Genomic DNA, 19584 nt, shown 5'->3' with positions numbered 1-19584 from the left:
AACAGAAACAAAATTAATAAATTATCTTAATCTACATGTACGGACATAGGTACAAATTCTCTAGCTGGGACTTGAAGAGGAATGAATCCTATCATCAAATGTAGCTCCATTCTCAGTACCATTGCTCTATCTGCTATTGTTTCCAGTCCTCGTGAAGCCTGGTGTTGATACGGAGCGATTGGTGACTCAGCAATCATTTGGGATTAACCAGAGTCTTCAATAACTGAAAATTGAGGGAGTACCTGAGTGTGTTATTTCTACTGTATTTAGTCTGCTCTTAGAAATTGCACTGGATTGTGTGTTAGAAAGCTTGATGTGATTGAAGCAATTCCTTGCTTTCTACAAAGTGTTAGTGGGGGCCTGATTTTGATCTCACAATGATATAAAGTGGACATAACTCCATAGTAGTCAATTATGGTACACCAAAGTAGAACTCATGTATATAAGTCTTTTCCTTGTTTCTTTTTTGATTGATATGCTAGAAACCATAATAGCTATATTCAAGTGTTCATATTATGCTACTTAAGCTTATCCACATAGGCAGCATTTAACATTATATTGTCAGATACCTGTCTGATTCATGTGAATATATTTTTAATTGAATATGAAATGGCATGCTTTATGTTAAGGATATGTACTCAGCTCTTCAGTCCACTCATGAGAAGAGCCTGAGACTTTAATTCCTCACTCAGGAGAAATTACATCAAACTAACCCTAAATGCCTTTCCATTCTCTCTGATGTTTCTGTGGTAACAGCATGTTTCCATGGTTTCCATTATAATACTGTAAGATGTTATTACTAACCAGTGTAGAAATGTGGGCTTTTTGTTAAATATATGATTTTTTTAACATGACAAATGTCTCTTTAAGAGCGTTACACAGCTATTTAAATTTGCCCTGAATTCAATCTTGTGTTAATGGGAGTTAAAACTTTCTGTAATTACATGCCTTATCTGTGGAATACTCTTCTTTAACCATTAGAAAATCCCAGTCCATATCTGTATTTAAGAACAGAGCAAAGAAACATTTGTTTGCTGCCACCGTTAATCGTTCTTAATTCTGTTATTAGTGTTGTAGAAATGTGCAGTGCCTGAGGTTTTGCAAGTGCTGATTTTCTGCTGTTCTGTTTTTCAGGTTTGGGTCCTTGTTAACAGAGTATTATAATTTCCCATATATAGCTGCAGTACTAAAATGTATATTCCTAGCCTAACCTTGAGACCCCACCAGCTATATGCAGGTGTGTTTGAACTTCTGCAGTTTTAGAATAACATTACAGTGAGCTTGAATCTGTTTTTTTTTTTTTTATTGTGTTAACAGGATACAGCAGAGTAGGCCATTCCTAACAGTTATCATGCCCTAAATGATCTGACAAATTCTTGGGTTTGTTTCTTCATTATTTAGTTTATAGCTGGTAATGGCCACCTTCAGTTATTCTAGGATGTGATGCAGTAGGCTGTTCCTTTGGAAACTTAATAGACTTTATTATATTTATTCTTTATTTGTTTATTTAACAGACAGTATGTTAGCTGGAAAAACAAAGAACTCACCTTCTATAATATCAAGCCATGTCAGGTATATCTATCTTCCCATCCTCATCCCCTCTGTGATTGGCCTACCAGCATGAGGTAGCGTTTAAGTCACTGATCAGTCTTCTGCCCAGTTAATTTGATACACTTGCATAAGGAGACTTTATTCTTCTTTGAGAAAAATATGAAGCATTATTAATGAAATGTGATGACCTGGGTAATTAGAATTAGGTTACTTGATAAAAAAATAAAATAAAGGAGGAAGTATGTAGTTCAGGTGACTAGTGGTCAGAAGATAAATTGAGAAGCCAAAATGATTGATAATTATGAGTTTCCCATTATCCATCTGTGGAACAGAGACCAGAAATATATTAAATTCAGCTTTAGAAAAAAAATTTGTTTTCTAAAGCAACAGACCCAGTTGGCTTCATAAGGAAAACTTTTAAAACATAAGGAAAGCTTTTAAGCATCACTATGGAATATAACCTGTTCTATACTGACAACTACTGCTGGGTCTGTAATAGGTTTCCAGAGCAGAGAAAACCAGAGAACTTTTACATCAGTTCTGTCTGACAAAGCAGGCAGAGAGAAACTGCTGATCTTCAAGATATTCCGTATGAATGTGATAGAACTATATTAATTGAAAATACAGCTCCATTGTTAGATCTCTCAGCAACCTTCAGTACTTGGACATACAGTGCTTGCTTCCTTCAGGAGTTGAAGTTAGGTCCCACAGAATACCAAACTGGTGTAAATTACACTCATTTTGTATACCCACTCAATGCCAAATTAACACAAGGTACCCTGCTTTGCCATTTACACCCATTTAGTGATCAATGTTTATCCACTGGGTCTGATTCTGCATTAATCCAGAAGCTGCGTCAATTCATACCCGCTGAGGATCTAGCTAAGTGGAATCACAAGCTTTAATACCATTATGAGAGCAGAATGAAATATCTAACCTACATTTGCATTTATGTCACTACTGAATTTTGCCCATTCTCATCAGAATTTTTGGAGCAGAAACAGCTAGGGTCTTAGAAGAAAGTAATTAATATATTTGGAGTTATTTCTATAGTTTATAATATAGCCAGATATAGTCCAGTAGATTTCAGATTGACACTCATATTAGTTGTAAAAGCAGCAAAGAGTCCTGTGGCACCTTATAGACTAACAGATGTATTGGAGCATGAGCTTTCGTGGGTGAATACCCACTTCGTCGGATGCATGTAGTGGAAATTTCCAGAGGCAGGTATAAATATGCAAGCAAGAGTGAGTCAGGCTAGAGATAACGAGGTTAGTTCAATCAGGGGGGATGAGGCCCTCTTCTAGCAGTTGAGGTGTGAACACCAAACAGCATCGCTTGCCTCATAACCTCAGTCGTGCAGAACGCGATGCCATCCACAACCTCAGAAACCACCCTGACATTATAATCAAAGAGGCTTATAAAGGAGGTGCTGTTGTCAACATGAATAGGTCTAACTACCAAAAGGAGGCTGTCAGATAACTCTCCAATTCCAAATTCTACAGGCCACTTCCCTCAGATCCCACTGAGGAATACACTAAAAAACTGCACCATCTACTCAGGACACTCCCTACACTAACACAGGAACCAATCAACATACCCTTAGAGCGCCGACCAGGGTTATTCTATCTACTACCCAAGATCCACAAACCCGGAAATCCTGGACGCCCCATCATCTCGGGCATTGGCACTTTCACTGAAGGACTGTCTGGATATGTGGACTCTCTACTCAGACCCTATGCCACCAGCACTCCCAGCTATCTCCGTGACACCACTGATTTCCTGAGAAAACTACAATGCATTGGTGACCTTCCAGAAAACACCATCCCAGCCACCATGGATGTAGAGGCTCTCTACACAAAAATCCCACACACAGATGGAATACAAGCTGTCAGGAACAGTATCCCTGATGATGCTACAGCACAACTGGTTGCTGAGCTCTGTGACTTTATCCTCACACACAACTATTTCAAATTGGATGACAATATATACCTCCAGACCAGTGGCACCGCTATAGGCACCCGCATGACCCCACAATATGCTAACATTTTTATGGCCGACCTGGAACAACGCTTCCTCAGCTCTCGTTCACTCACGCCCCTTCTCTACCTACGCTACATGGATGACATCTTCATCATCCTGACCTATGGAAAGGAGACTCTGGAAAAATCCCACCACGATTTCAACAGCTTTCACCCCACCATAAACCTCAGCCTGGACCAATCTACACAGGAGGTCCACTTCCTAGACACCACGGTGCAAATAAGTGACGGTCACATTAATACCACCCTATACCGAAAACCCACCGACAGCTATGCCTACCTTCATGCCTCCAGCTTCCATCCCAGACACACCACACAATCCAATGTCTACAGCCAAGCACTGAGGTACAACCGCATCTGCTCCAATGCCTTAGACAGAGAGCAACACCTACAAAATCTTCACCAAGCATTACGATACCCGCACAAGGAAATAAGGAAACAGATCAACAGAGCCAGATGTGTACCCAGAAGCCTCCTACTGCAAGACAAGCCCAAGAAAGAAACCAACAGAACTCCACTGGCGATCAAATACAGTCCCCAGCTAAAACCTCTTCAATGCATCATCAGTGATCTACAACCCATCCTGGACAACGATCCCTCACTTTCACAGGCCTTGGGTGGCATGCCAGTCCTCGCCCACAGACAACCTGAAGCATATTCTCACCAGCAACCACACACCGCACCATAACAACTCTAACTCAGGAACCAATCCATGCAACAAACCTCAATGCCAACTCTGCCCACATAGCGACACCATCACAGGACCTAACCAGATGAGCCACACCATCACCGGTTCATTCACCTGCACGTCCACCAATGTAATATACGCCATCATATACCAACAATGCCCCTCTCCTATGTACATCGGCCAAACTGGACAGTCCCTACATAAAAGGATAAATGGACACAAATCAGATATTAGGAATGGCAATATACAAAAACCTGTAGGAGAACACTTCAATCTCCCTGGACACACAATAGCAGATTTAAAGGTAGCCATCCTGCAGCAAAAAAACTTCAGGACCAGACTTCAAAGAGAAACTGCCGAGCTTCAGTTCATCTGCAAATTTGACACCATCAGCTCAGGATTAAACAAAGACTGTGAATGGCTAGCCAACTACAAATGCAGTTTGTCCTCCCTTGGTGTTCACACCTCAACAGCTAAAAGAGGGCCTCATCCTCCCTGATTGAACTAACCTCGTTATCTCTAGCCTGACTCACTCTTGCTTGCATATTTATACCTGCTTCTGGAAATTTCCACTACATGCATCCGACGAAGTGAGTATTCACCCACGAAAGCTCATGCTCCAATACGTCTGTTAGTCTATAAGGTGCCACAGGACTCTTTGCTGCTTTTACAGACCCAGACTAACATGGCTACCCCTCTCATATTAGTTGGTTTCTCTGCCATAATGTTGGCAGGCCTCATTGAAAACTAGTTGAGCAGTAAATCAGTAAAATATCCTTCTAGTCGATTTCCAGTAGACTGTGTCAGAGCTTACTAGTAGAAACCAGGTAAATTGTTCAGTAAACCAGAAGTGAAATTACTAATGCAGAATTAATGGTATAAAATGGAAAGTCACAGAAGTACTGGAGAATAGACAATACTGCAGGGACTATTGTGCAGTAGCAGGGAGATAGACCAAAGGGCCAAATAAGAATTTCCCACCTCCACTTTGTGATAAGAGTTGAGAGCTAGGAGTGCAGTCATCTAAGATTAAACTGGGCCTGATGCCAGTGTAAAACATGGCAGCAGTTTCACTGAAGTCACAATGGTTAAACTAGTGTAAAGCTGGCAGGAGTGAGATGTGCTATGTCCTACCCTTGATAGTGTGAGTGATGGTATAATGGACTTTATAAACCCCATGCCTGTGGAGAACAGGGAAAAGGGTTAATGCGGGGATAGGAAGGGGACCAGATGGCTCAATTACAATACACTTTGAAGGAGCTTGACTTGGCATGTGTATCAAGGCAGCGGGAGAGAAGGAAGCTGTTCTTGAGAGCCCTGGAGGAAGGCTGAAGGCAGTCAAGCTGAGGGACATTGGAAGTAGCTGGACCATGAGCAGGAGGTGCTCCATTTACTGACAGTTTTCCTTTGGAGACTGGCTGGAACAGGCCACCTCCTTTTATTTCTTTTGTTTTCTTTGGCCTGAGCTACCAAAAGGGGTTTTGCTGAACTGAGGTTCTTCTTCGAGTGCTTGCTCATGTCCATTCCATATTAGGTGTGTGTGCTCGCCACATGCATGGGTACCAGAAGTTTTTCCCTCAGTTGTATCCGTAGGGGACCGGCTCTGACGCCCTCTAGAGTGGCGTGCCCATGCCACGGTATAAGGGGCGCAGCTGGCTCCCCCTACCCTCAGTTCCTTCTTGCCTCCAGTGATGATGCTGGAATGTCTGCTGATTTTTTAGAAACATTCACAAACAGAACAGTGATCTACCATTGACCAAAACATGGTAAGCTGAAATAGCCCCCATGTGAACTTTTAAAGAAGAGTTAGACAACTTTTTGGATTTTCAGTACATTAAATATTCCAAAATGCAGGGTATGGAAGCTGAAACTAGACAATCAGATTTTCCTTGCATCCAAGCAACAAATACACCATTTTAAATAGTAACACTTTCTAGGAGACAGTTTTCTGTAATGGAACAGTACATTCTGTACCAACAAGGAACATGACTGTTCAAGACTAGTCTAAGTCTGACAGCCCAAGCCATCAAATGAAGAGACTGAGGATCCGGATGAAGGCAGAGGGCATGTGGGGAGGGGTCCTGACTTGAAGAGTTTGGTCAGTAACCTTGCTGGAAACGTGTTGTAATAATTTGCTTGACTCTAATGTAGTTTATTAAGTTAGGCAGTAATAAGTGTTCTATCTGTATTTTTCTTGCAACCATTTCTGACTTACAAAAAACAACAACACCTCATTACTTGTACTTACTTAAAATCTATTTCTTTGTAGTTATTAAACTTGTTTTAGTGTTTTATCTGATCCAGTGTGTTTAAGTTGAAGTGCCTGGATAATTCTATTAAAAATAATAAGCTGGTATATTATTCCCTTAAAAGAATAACGGATTTAAAATATTTGTGCTCTCTAGGAGAGGGATGGGCAGTACAGGCCCTGCACTTTTGGAGGAAAATCCGGGATTGTGGATGTGTTGGGATCACTTTGCAGTATAAGCAAGGCTGATGAGAGCCAGAGCATAACTGGCAGGCTGCAGGTACACACTGACACCCAGGGTGTGGCTTCAATGCTGGAAGGCTGTTTGTGAGCGACCTAAGTGGGACCTTCTTCAGCAAGGCATTGTGAGGCACCCAAGGTTGCAGGTTAGGAGGTTGTACAGCCCCCCCTCTGGTCTGAATTGTATTGTATGCCACATATGGGTAAACAAAATACCCTGTTTTCTCTCATGTGCTATTACCACAGAAAGGCACTTTGAAAAGACTCTTGGCTCCATGGACAGTTCAGACAGGAGCACTTTGTATTGTAAATGGTGTCTTGCTATCACAAAATGTGGGTGTTTTCTATGCCTGTGTGGGGTAGAGAAATGAAAATAAACACCGTTTAAATCAAGAGCCATGAACCAATCCATAGATGCAAGCAAGAGAGTTATGGAGGCCAGGGTTAATGTACAAAATCAGAACTTCTAGATGTGTCAGTTCAGTTTGCTTAACTCTAAAATTGGATAGAGACATCCATCTTTTTTCTGTACCAAGAAGTATCTTCAATAGAAGCCCTGAACCCATAGGTGTCTCTTCAACAGCTCCTATCTGGAGCAGCTTGTGTATTTCCATAAATAGAATAACCTCATGAGAAGGTTCCCTGAAAAGGGAAGGGTAGGGGGAATTGAATGGGGGCACTCTTTTGAGCTGAATGGCATAGTCTTTCAATATAATTTTTAGTACCCATAAGTACTGGATCCAGAGAAATACTCAGTTCCACAACTCTGGACTTCAGAGTGAAACCGGAACCAATTTGAGGTTCAAAGTTGGAACCATGAACACTTTGTAGAACTGGACATATCCGATAAATCTGACATATGGGACCTGGCACTGCTAACAGTAGCTGTCTTTTCCTTCATCTTCTTCTTTGTAACTGATACAGACAGAACCAAAATAGCTTTAGGTGCCTTAGCAGGCAGGCAGTCCTTTTCCACCAACGGTGCCTTTGAAGACTTGACAGAAGGATCGGGAGGTACAATCCTGAAGACCTGAAACACCTAAAGGAAGCTACAAGAGCTGAAACAGGCCTCTTAGTCTTCAGATCCTATGACCCTTCAAAACCAGATGGCTTAGCAGCAAGAGCTTCTTTAAGCAGAAGCACCTGTAGTCTGTTCTGCCTGTCTTTGTGTGCTCTGGGCATGAAAGTCCAGCAAATAGAGCACCAAGAGGGAGAGTCTAGTGAAGCGGCGTGGCTCCCCTCTGTCCCGGAGCGGGACGAGCCCATCCAGAGACCAGAGTGGGCGGAGCTAGGGAGCTCGAAGCCCGCCCCTCAGAGGGTCAGGCGGCGACCCGGAAGTATAAAGGCTTGCCCTCAGAGCTCACTAGGGAGCCAACCGCCGGGCAGGCCAGACGTCTCCAGCCTAGCTCACGACTGGGAAACCCCCGCGACCCAAGGTGCACACCAGACTGGCCTGACTTGCCCTGCACTCGCTACCCGGAGGAGTTGCCGGGCCTTTCCGCTCACCCACTACCCCAAGGAACCCATGGTGCTGGACCCCTCGGAGGACAACACCATGACCCAGGTACTACCCGAGGGGGAGTCTGGAAGTAACTCGGGGGCAGCCAACCCTAGTCTGGCTGCAGCACTGCCAGAGCCCATGTCAGTGTGTTGTGGCCAGGATCCCCACTGACTCAGCAGTGGATCTTCTGCCGCTGCTAGGGCCCCGGGCTGGGACGCAGTGGAGTGGGAAGGCCTGTGTCCCCCCTGCCACCCAGGAGTTGGGTGGCAGTCTCCCCCTCTCCCAGGCCTTGGAGGCTTGGGCCTACTGTTATTGCTCAGCCCTGCCCGAGGGCCTGAGCTCCTGACTCCGTATTGCCCCGCCCTGGGCTTATTGCTACTGTTTATACTGCCAGTGCTCAGCTCCTGCCTGAGGGCCTGAGCCCCCAACTCATTGTTGCCCTGCCCTGACCCAGGGTCTGGGCTTACTGTGCTCATTCCAGTTACCGCAAAGGCTGCCAGGAAAGACTCCTGCCGGACTAATTCCCCAAACTTCAGCAGTGTGCAGTGAGCCGGTGTGGCTCCCCTTCGCCCCAGAGAGGGTCGAGCCCCGGCAGGCACCTCTACAGAGAGTGACCTTCTCTCAGGTATGCAAGGCACCTAATGCCAGGACGACAGCTGGGGGCAAAGTGCATCTCATAAAGCTTGGTCTCCATTTCCCTCATCACTAGCCTTACAAAGTATACTTAACTATCTATATTTAAAACTAAAGGCTATACTAAAAACAACAACTATAAACTATCAAGGAACTGTAAATGGATAAAAAACGAGATCCGAAGGACCGGAGTGATTCTCCTCTGTCGGGGCAATGGTTGGAAGGAACTGAGGCTGTAGATGGTGGAGCATCCCCTTATGAAGCCTTACCTTGAGAACGTTCAGAAATGCTGAGGGGAAGGACAGGAGGAGGCGCACGTGTGCTCTAATGGGCACTGCTAGGTTCTACTGTTAGCTGCCACCAAGTGGCACAATATCCATAAATGGGAATATGAAAAGTCACTCGAAGAACTTCTGTTGTCATAGGACAAGATTCTGCTCTTCCCTACTTCAGTGGAATTACTCTGCTTCTACACCAGTGGAGCTGAGATCGTAATTTGACTCCTGAGCTATTTTACAAAACAGAAAACCCTAGGCTGGAGTAGAAGATCTGAATAAAATGTATTGGAATATCTCCTTAAATCTGAACTTTGTCTTAGGAAAATACTTATAAAGACAGGGGCTACAAAATGTGGGCCTGATTCTGTGAGGTGTTAAATGCATCCAGTGGGACCTGAGGGCACTTAAAAACTCTGAGGTACACTGTACCTGCAAGAAATGGGTCCAGCTTTACTAGAGAATAAGTATTATATACCATTAAGTAATTAGACAGTTAATTATTTTTATAGCAGAAATAAATATTAATTATACTGTATCTCAATGTCATGAGCTCAGAAACCTACAATAATGTGTAACTGATGTATTGCTGTTAAACAAGTGATAATTAGCTCAAAGTTTACTATAGTCCATTATTATAATAACATTCTGTTATTACACGGTCTATTTTACCGGGTTTCTTTTTTTTAACCATTCAGCAAATATCTATTTGCCAGTGTTACCTAAAAAAGCATATAATTTTACCTCAGTACCTGCAATATTCCCTTGTGCTTTCCTAGACCTTCTATGGGAAATATATTGTGTACTGGAAATATTGAAAGGTGTCTGTCAGCAAATACTTATTCATACCCTGATTCTGCAACCTCTGTTTAAACTCACAGGAGTAATTAGGCCTTTTCGTTATTTGAAGCAATTAGAAGTTTTAAAGTATCGCCTCTGTCCACTGAGATCCATTCTTAGGGCTAGATTATGACTTTACACAGCCCAGAGCAAGGAGCAGTGCAGAAACTGCACCAACCTAGGAGTAGCCTGTGATTCAGCTATATAGCTGGGACTCACAATTCCTCCCCTGCTCCCTCTTTGCTTGTGGGTGTGCAGTGTCGTATTTTACTGATGGCCTGCACCAGTAGCCAATTGCAATGCCTCTGTGCCAGCACATGCTCTGCTGGCCAGCAAGTGTGGGGTGAGGCGATGCTAAAACTCATCCATTCATTGCCCACCTGCTCCACAAAGGAGTAAGGGGGAAAATAGCCCCTCTTAATCCTATGTGGTCAGACCTAAGGTCCAGGTAGCCTTCATAATGTTCAATGGGGGGGCGCTTATTCTGTAGCATAGGTGCATTGTCAGAATCTAGCCTTTTATTACCAGCATGGTAGGGCCTGATTCTGACATCCTGACTTCTGTTGAGTAATTAGGACTTTCCTCCATGAATAGTTCCTTTGAGTTTATTGTAGGATGACCAGACAGCAAGTTTGAAAAATCAGGACAGGGGGTGAGGGGTAATAGAAGCCTATATAAGAAAATATAAAATTGGGACATCTAGTCACCCTACTTTATTGGGACTAATTGGGGAGTAAGGTACTATTCAGTATGAGTAAGAGAAGCAGAGTTATGCTCACAAAAACACCTCTTTCAAAACCCACTTGGAGGAATTCATCATGGGTGTAAATTGGGTGCAACTCCATCAAAATCAATGAAGTTGTGCCCTCCTATGCAAGTGAGGAATTTGCCCCTGTCACAGGGTAAGTAGACCAGTGCCCCAGTTCTCCGGTGTCAGAGCAGGTGGGCCCAACTAAGCCAGTTAAAGGGGACACGGCTACACCTCGGGCTATAGAGGCCACTCAGGGGGTAGGCAAAGGAGGAGTGATTGGGACAGGCTGTATCTGGGTAGAGGTACCTTAGAGGAACTCCAGGGTTGGATCCCTGGAACAGGAGGCCGGAGCTAAGAGAGATAGCTCTGGGGCTGGTGTCCTAGAAGGGAAGCGGAGCTGGCTGAATGAGAGCTGGTTGTGAGAAGGGAGCTGGCTGAGAAGGGAGCAGCCTGGGACAGAGCAAGAGCTCTGTGTATGACAGAAGAATCAAGGCTGAGTATGAACTTTTGTGCTATGATTTTAGATTTATTGATTGTTTAAATAATTTCTGTTATTAAACCAGCCCAGATGGGGTGCTATTAGCCATAGGAGAGACTCTGTGGAGTTCTTAAGGGTCCTGCAAGAAGGGGCTAACAGAGGCAGGGTATGTGCAAAGCAACCTGTGGCCATTAGGGGGCACTCAGGTGGCGGCCACCATATTACACCCCCAACTACTTATTTCCTGGGAATGTTGCTCTATAGAGAGAAGACAATACTATACATATTTGACAAGGTAAAAATAATTAGACAATATAGAATTCTTCCATCACTATGAAAGTGTAATGCAAAAAAGATATTCTATGTAGCATGAAGAGTCCAGAAAGCCCATGCAGAGAAATTTAATGAGTATTAATGATATTCTGAAGAAGATACTAGACTTGTTAGTGGTGTGCAGGATGCTTAGATCATGCTAATAGTAAAGCCTAACAGATTCCCTGAATGCCTTTCATGTTGCGCTGAGATTCTAGTTTCCATGGTAACCTAGAGCGAGTTAAGAAGGGTACTGTTAAACTGTATTGCAATTTTGCTTAGTCTCTCTGAAAGAAAAATGTCGGTGGAAACCATTTCTGCACTCACTGTTGTAATCAGATTCCTCCCCTAGTTTCTATTGTCTGCACCTGAACAAGTTCTTCAGGGGAAAATATGAGTGGTTTAGTTAATGACCTATTTGTTGATACTGGAGCTTTAACAGCTGGCAAACTGTGCGCGATATTATACAAACCTCACGAAGCAATCAGAATATAAATAGGAAACATAAACTAAATCCCAGAAATGCTTAAAAACAGAACAAAATGGGCCAGATCCTAGCAGATCCCAGAAGATCTGCCCTGAAGGACTCCCCAAGCATGGAGTCACCAGAGCAACTCCTAAGGGATCCCTTTCCCAGCATCCCATGTAGGCGTCTCTAGGAGGCATGGCCAGGACACATCTATACCTTAGCAATCTCCAGCTGGCAGAATGGCCCTTTAGGGAGCATTGGCATCCAATGCAATGCTATAAAATTGCTGTGTTTGAAAGGAGAATTATACCCAGTGGACCTGATTCTTCTAGTACACCAGTTAGATGCCAGTGTGGCTCTGAGGAGGTCAGTGTTTAAAATTACTATTTGACAATAGAGAATCAGGCTCATTGTTTCTGGTACAATAGAAAGAAGTATTCATTACCATAATCTGATGACTGGAAGCCATCAGATTCACCAACACTTCTAATTTGCATTGCATCGTTCATCTCCTTATGAAGATAGTCTAGCGCAGAACAGAAGACTTTGAATCAGGACACATGGATTCTTTTCCCAACTCTGCCAGTGACTTGCTGGGTGATCTTGGGCAAGCCACTAAATTTCTCTGTGGCTTATTTTCCCCATAATTAAAATGAGAAAAATAATTTTTACTGGTAATTACCCAACATGGCATTTTTGAGAGTTCATGCAATAACACCTGTACGGTGCATTGATATCCATGGTTGAAAGCAGCTATGGAAGTGCAAGGTGGTATTATTATGATTACTCAAAGATTAAATGGATGTAGAATAGTGTTTCAAATGACACAACTGTTACTAGAGTTTATAACAGAAAATAGGAGGAATCTGTAAACAAGCATACAAGTAGCAGAAGGGGCTCACAAAGAACACATATTTTGCCAAACAAACCTCGCTTGAGCCCCATATTGTGAGATGATTCCCAAAAGTAGTGGCCATTAAATTGTCCTTATGAAAATTACAGTTTTGAAAATGCTGACTGGCTAATGCTGTTAAATCTATCTTTAGGAGGATGCATGTAAGGGAGTGAAAGTGCAATGCTGTAGAGTCATTCAAACACCTATGTTTTTATGGATATTTCATTTTTTTAGTGAATTTAATGTTTATGAAAGTTCCTAGATCAATATGGAATATGAAATCCTCTGTTTATTCACAGAACAGACACAACATTGGCAGTGGCTACTCAAGCATCCCCACACTACCCAACCAAAACACTGTAACCTTAACCAGGAGGGGCCACTGCTCAGGATTAGAGGATGCCTGCTATTGTTATATAAGTGTATTGGAGGTGGCTGGAGAGTTCAAAGGGTTACCCTTCACACTGAGTCACAGATTGAGCAGAACAGAGAGCTGCATGCTGTAGCCAAAAGCAAGCTCTGGTTTGTGTCCTGTTAGGAGGATGTTAAGAAAGAATATAATAATGTAACTGATGATTACAAACTCTCCTTGTTTTTATAAGTACAACAACACAGGCAGTTCATTTCCCATGCCCATTCACACCATTAGCTACTCTTTGAGATTGCTAATAAGGTCCCAACTCTGATGTGGTCAGCTGTTCATTAGTAGCTAGATTGAGACATCCCCTTCATTTCACATAGGACAGGAAGCACTTTACTTTGGCCAGATTGGACCACTCATGGTACTGGTGCCCTGTATGTGAAAGCCAACCTATCCTTTGTCAACTCTGAGCCCCCCAGTCCCAGGAGGGCTGCAGGTATTTTAGTGGGAGCATCTATCAGTACAGGTGAGCATTTTCACAGTGCGTATTTCTGTTTCATCCCATCTCTGATAACTAGTGGTACATACAGTAGGCTTCAGTTCTTTTTCGAGTGATAGTCCACAGTATATTCCACAGCTGGTGATAGACCATTTTGTGTGCGTGCATCAGAGAACTTTTTAGTTAGCCGTGCCTGGCAGGAAGAGGAGGTGGTGCATGCACCCTTTTCTCCCTTTTGTGTTCAGCGAAGGTGTAAAGGGTGGAGCCACCCCACTCCCTCAGTTTCTTCTTACCACTGTGGATGTGAAGAAGCAACTCCATTCAGAGCAATTTACCTCTGTGGTTAGTAAGTTGCTACAGCACATTTTCTGGACCAGGGTTGTCAGGACCATCATTTGTCAGTGGGGCTGGTACCATTGATGGTTCTGCATAGTGGACTGCATGGCCCCCTATTACAAGCATTGCCCCTCAGTGAGGAGCACGTTCCAGACTGGTGTGAGATTTGCAGCGTCTTCTCAAAGCGGAGTCAGCATTCAAGGGAGTCTCACTTGAGGCCTTCCTTCTGGTGTGGTCCATGCATCCAGACACCAACCCCGGATGCCAGACCTTAAGATCTTCAGGAGACCTAAGGTCTTTGAAGTCCATGCTGGAGACATCTTTAAAATGGCTGGAGGCACCCTTCTAGTTGACCTCAGTGCTGAGGAAACTCTGGGACACTGAGCAGAAGTCTGGGACACTGAGCGGAAGTACTCGGGGAGAGGAGTCATAGAATGCCTTCCCCAGGCTCAGATGCTAAGCCTCATTAAACTACAAGGCCATCTGATATCAAGGTTGCTTCAAAGCTTAGAAAAAGCTCCCTGATGTGAGCATTAGCTGAGGAGATTCAGATGTACCACAGGTCTCGCCTAGTACTGGATCAGCCATACTGGCTTCATGGATATCACAAACACCTGAGTGGCCACTGGTATTGGGACTGGCTCCATCTTGTGAAGCACCAACAGCAGCACAGGCAGGAAAGCAGTTTTAGCCAGTGGTCAATGTCTTCCCCTCTGCATCTACAGGAATGAAGTCTCATGGCCCAAGGCTCCTCCAGGGTCCCAGCACCCTCGCCGCTGCCACTGTCCAGATTCCTGGATCTGGTGTCTCATGTGGGAAGGTCTTGGTACCTTATGAGACTAACACCATCGGTACTATCAATGCCGGACTTTCCTGCTCCCGGAGGAGTGCTACTCATCATCTGACTCAGAAAAGAACTTGCTGATATCCCCAGCAAGTCCCAGGACTCAGCAGAATCACCAAGGGCTCCCAGCCACAGGTGGGACATGATCCTGGAAACTGCACTGATGCTGTGACCATTGTACCAGCCTCCTCGGTGTCCAACCCCATATGACTTTAAACTACGGAGTATGTGGCCTCTGTGAGCACCTTGGTTTGCCATGGACTCTGCCTCCTTGGCATACTCCATGCACAGGTCAGAATCTCCTTGCCCAAGAGAGCCTCCGTCACCTCCGTGAGTCCAGGATGAGGGACAACGGGAGCAGGAGAATCAGAGAACCCACAGCTGGCTCCAGCCAACCAGGGCTGAATTAACTTTTTGTGGCCCTGGCGCCAAACATATTTGTGAGCCCCCCTGGAGAATGATTGTAAAAGGGGCCAGGGGTAAAAGCACAGAGAGGCAGGAGCTAGGGTTGGTCTCTGAAGCAAGGGAGGGGTCAGGGGTAACTGTAAGCGCAGCTGGGCTGTGGAGGGGGTAAACAGGATCCCCCCGCCCCTGCCCACATAGAGCGGGGAGCTACCTGGTTTTAGCCCATTCTCTTTGTCTCTCTCTGCACTGAGCTGCCCCTCTTCCCGCAGCAGCAGGACAGGTTCTCTTCCAGCCTTCTGGAGTGGATGTTGGGAGTGGGAGGAGCGGAGGCTAATGTGGTTACTCCTATAACCGGACATTTAGTTTCCAGTCAGCACTGCTAACCGGACACTCAGGTCCCGTTTTCTACTAGAGTTTCCAGTCTAAAACTGGATACCTGGCAACAGGGCTGCCAGAAAAGCCTGAGGGGGGAGAGGGGCAAGCAATCATTTTTAAAAGTAAGAGGGCTAAGCCTTACGCTGGGGGGCGGGAGCAAGTAGTGGGTGGGCTGGGCTAGGGAGTGGAGAGGAGCTAGTGGGCAGGGCCATGTCTGCTGTACTGCCCAGGTAGGTTGGAGACTGTGGGGATCAGCTGACACAGTATATCCTCAGCCCAGGTGACGTGACAGCCAGTGGTGGATTTAGAGTTAGTGAGGCCCCTCCTGCCCTGTGCTCAGCTTCATTTTGGGGGCTTCTCCTTGGAACCCAGCCAAGAAAAAGAACATTCTCTCATCTCCCCCTGCCCCCGTTTTTCATTCTTTTTTAATTCATCCTCCTCCTATAAATAATAGCAAGTAAATGAAAATAAAATGAGGTACCTTGATTGTTCTTGTAGTCTAACTTATTTTTCCACAGACCACTTGAAAATCATGTAGGGTCTCGACGGACCACTTAATGATCTTTCCAAATATTGTAAAAAAATGTTCGGGTGCGGGATTCTGGCCAGGAGCTAGGGTGAGGGAGGGGGCTCAGGGTTGGGGCAGGAGGTTGGGGTGTGGAGCGCTTACCTGGGGTAGCTCCTGTTTGGTTCTCAGGATGGGAGTGGGGATGTGGGCGGGGGTGCAGAAGTCATGGCAGGGGGCTGAGGGTGTGTGAGGGGGGATTCAGGAATCAGGGCCGGGGGCTGGGGAGGTGTGGGGGGTGCAGGGGTCACGACAGGGGGCTGGATGTGTGTTGGGGGGTGCAGGGGGCTGGGTGTGTGTGTGGGGGGGATGCAGGAGTCAGGGCTGGGGGCTGGGGAGGTGGGGTGCAGGGGTCAGGACAGGAGCTGGATGTGTGTGAGGGAGTGCAGGGGGCTGTGTGTGTGTGGGGGGATGCAGGAGTCAGGGCTGGGGGCTGGGGAGGTGTGGGGGGTGCAGGGGTCAGGACAGGGGGCTGGATGTGTGTGAGGGGATGCAGGGGGCTGGGAGTGTGTGAGGGGGTGCAGGGTCAGGGTGGACAGAGGGCTGTGGGTGTGGGCTGGGGTCATGGGGGTGCTCACGCAGGGGGCTGGAGGAGGTATGCCCCAATTCCAGCTTCTTCCCCTCACCCCCGCCTCTTCTCCTCCTTCCCGGAGCGACGTGCTGCGGCTCGCTCCTCCTCCCCCTTCCTGCCGGCAAGCAGCTGATCCAGCTGATGGCGGGGGAGGAGGGAACGGAACACGCTGTGGAAAGAGGCGGGGCAGGAGCCAGGCTGCCAGCAGAGGCTGCCACGGAGCCTCAGCAGCCCCGCAGTGTCAAGCTTCTCTGACCCCACAGGAGAGAGCAGGGGGCGGAGAAGAGCAGGCCAGGGCCCCTTTCGACCGTGGGCCCGGTGCCAGTGGCACCATTGTAAATGAAGCTGGGCTCAGCATCAACTACTCTGGAAGACCATAAAGTCTTCCAGGACTTATGCAATGAGAAGTAAAAAGCAACAGAGGGTCCTGTGGCACCTTTGAGACTAAGGTGGGGGGATGCAGGAGTCAGGGCTAAGGTGAGGGAGCATAAGCTTTCGTGGGTAAGAACCTCACTTCTTCAGATGCAAGTAATGGAAATTTCCAGAGGCAGGTATAAATCAGTGTGGAGATAACGAGGTTAGTTCAATCAGGGAGGGTGAGGTGCTCTGCTAGCAGTTGAGGTGTGAACACCAAGGGAGGAGAAACTGCTTCTGTAGTTGGATAGCCATTCACAGTCTTTGTTTAATCCTGATCTGATGGTTTCAAATTTGCAAATGAACTGGAGCTCAGCAATTTCTCTTTGGAGTCTGGTCCTGAAGTTTTTTTGCTGTAAGATGGCTACCTTTACATCTGCTATTGTGTGGCCAGGGAGGTTGAAGTGTTCTCCTACAGGTTTTTGTATATTGCCATTCCTGATATCTGACTTGTGTCCATTTATCCTCTTGCGTAGTGCCACAGGACCCTCTGTTGCTTTTTACAGATTCAGACTAACACGGCTACCCCTCTGGCAATGAGAAGTAGTAACTTTAGCGATCCCTATGGAAGAGGTGTTTGATATATTGCATTCATTGGTGACAGGTGGAACTGGCAAATGTCTTGTGTGAAATACTGGCATCAGGAGCTCCAACCTTAAAACAGGTCAACAGGTGGTACCAGGTACGAGTTACAGGCTATGAGCAATTCTTCCTTCACCTTGTGCTGGGATTATTAGTTGTTACTGTGGCAAATAAAAGAAAGCACGATGGTCAGCACAGGATAAGGTGCAGAAGTGCATGGATTTGGTTGGTAAAAAATGATATTCTACCTTGAGCCTCCAAATAAAGATATCCAGCTTCCAGGCCATCCTAGCAAAATATGATCATATCAAATGGTGTGCAGTGGGGTACTTTGTGGATAGCCTGCTGCAGGAATTCAGGAGTGAATTGCAGACATGTCTGAAGGGCAGCTGGTCGCTAAGGTGGCCCTTTAGGTGCAGATGGCCCTTCAGGTGGCCTTAGATGCTGCCCACGCAGCCTCAAGGGCAATGGCAGTGATGATGCAGTGTTTGTTGTGGCTGTCCTCCTCTGGAATTTCAAAAGAACTACAGACCACAGTCGAGGACCTGCCCTTTCAATGTTGCTCCTTGTTTCATGGCAAGACAAGTGACCTGATGGCCTTATCTAAGGACTCTAGGGCCACACTCAGGGCCTGGGGATCTACACTCCAGCGATCAAGAAATGGCATTTCCAGCCTCAGTTGTTTTACCCTACTGCCAATACAGACCACCTGAGTATGCCAGGAAGGGACAGAAGGTTTAAAGGTGAAAGCCCAAAAGAGGGACTGCCACATCCCACCATTCCTCCTCCTCTGCAACAAGGCAACAAATCTGATCCTATCCCCAAGGACAGCATAACCTCTTCGGCAACTGTCTGGCTCATTTCCATCATGCCTGGTCCAGCATCACTTCAACCGTTGGATATTGGATGTCGTAGAGATGGGCTATGCAATTCAGTTCTTCCCTCTACCTCCACTCCTTATCCTCCCCATACTTATTCAGGGACCCATCTCACAAGACCGCACTAAATCAGGAAGTTCAGTCATTTGTTGCTCTTGGCTCCACAGAAGAAGTCTCTTTGGAGCAAAGGGAAAAAGGATTTTACTCAAGATATTTCTTGATTTATAAGAAGAAAGTTGGGCTTTGAGCTATTCTGGACCTAAGGGGGATTGGTCTTCTGATAACTTTGGGATGCAAAATGCACTTGTCACTAACAACACATTCATTCTTTGGTGACTACTTAGAGATAAATTATGGAGAAAATGATTGGTGAGGTACCCATAGAGATTTTATTAATACCATGATTAATATAAGCAAAATCACGGAATAAAAAAATCAAGATAAGTATAAAAGCAGAATCTGGATCACATATACTCATGAGTCCACGGGGCTGTGGGTTCCCCTTAAGGTAAGCTAAGTGTTGAGTTTGCCATCATCCTGCCATCCCGAGGCTCTGCTGAGGGTCGGATTTGATTCCCTTTTATACACCTATTCCTATTTCCGACACCATATTTGAGAAAGTCTTGGTCTTCTGTCCATATTTGTCACTTCTACTGTCCATTTTTGGGGTTCTGACTATTGTCATAAGCATTTGCACAGATAGGTGATTCTCTCTCTATACAATGTAGTTAGGAAAGTCAGGCTAAATAAAGCCTTTGCAGTCTAACAGTCTTTCACAAGAAACATATTGCTAAATCTTCTGACCCCAGGTTGGTCACTTATGCTACCTTA

This window comes from Trachemys scripta, chromosome 8 (assembly GCF_013100865.1).
Source record: "Trachemys scripta elegans isolate TJP31775 chromosome 8, CAS_Tse_1.0, whole genome shotgun sequence".
Classification (NCBI taxonomy): domain Eukaryota; kingdom Metazoa; phylum Chordata; order Testudines; family Emydidae; genus Trachemys; species Trachemys scripta.
Note: the sequence above shows the minus strand (reverse complement) of the source record.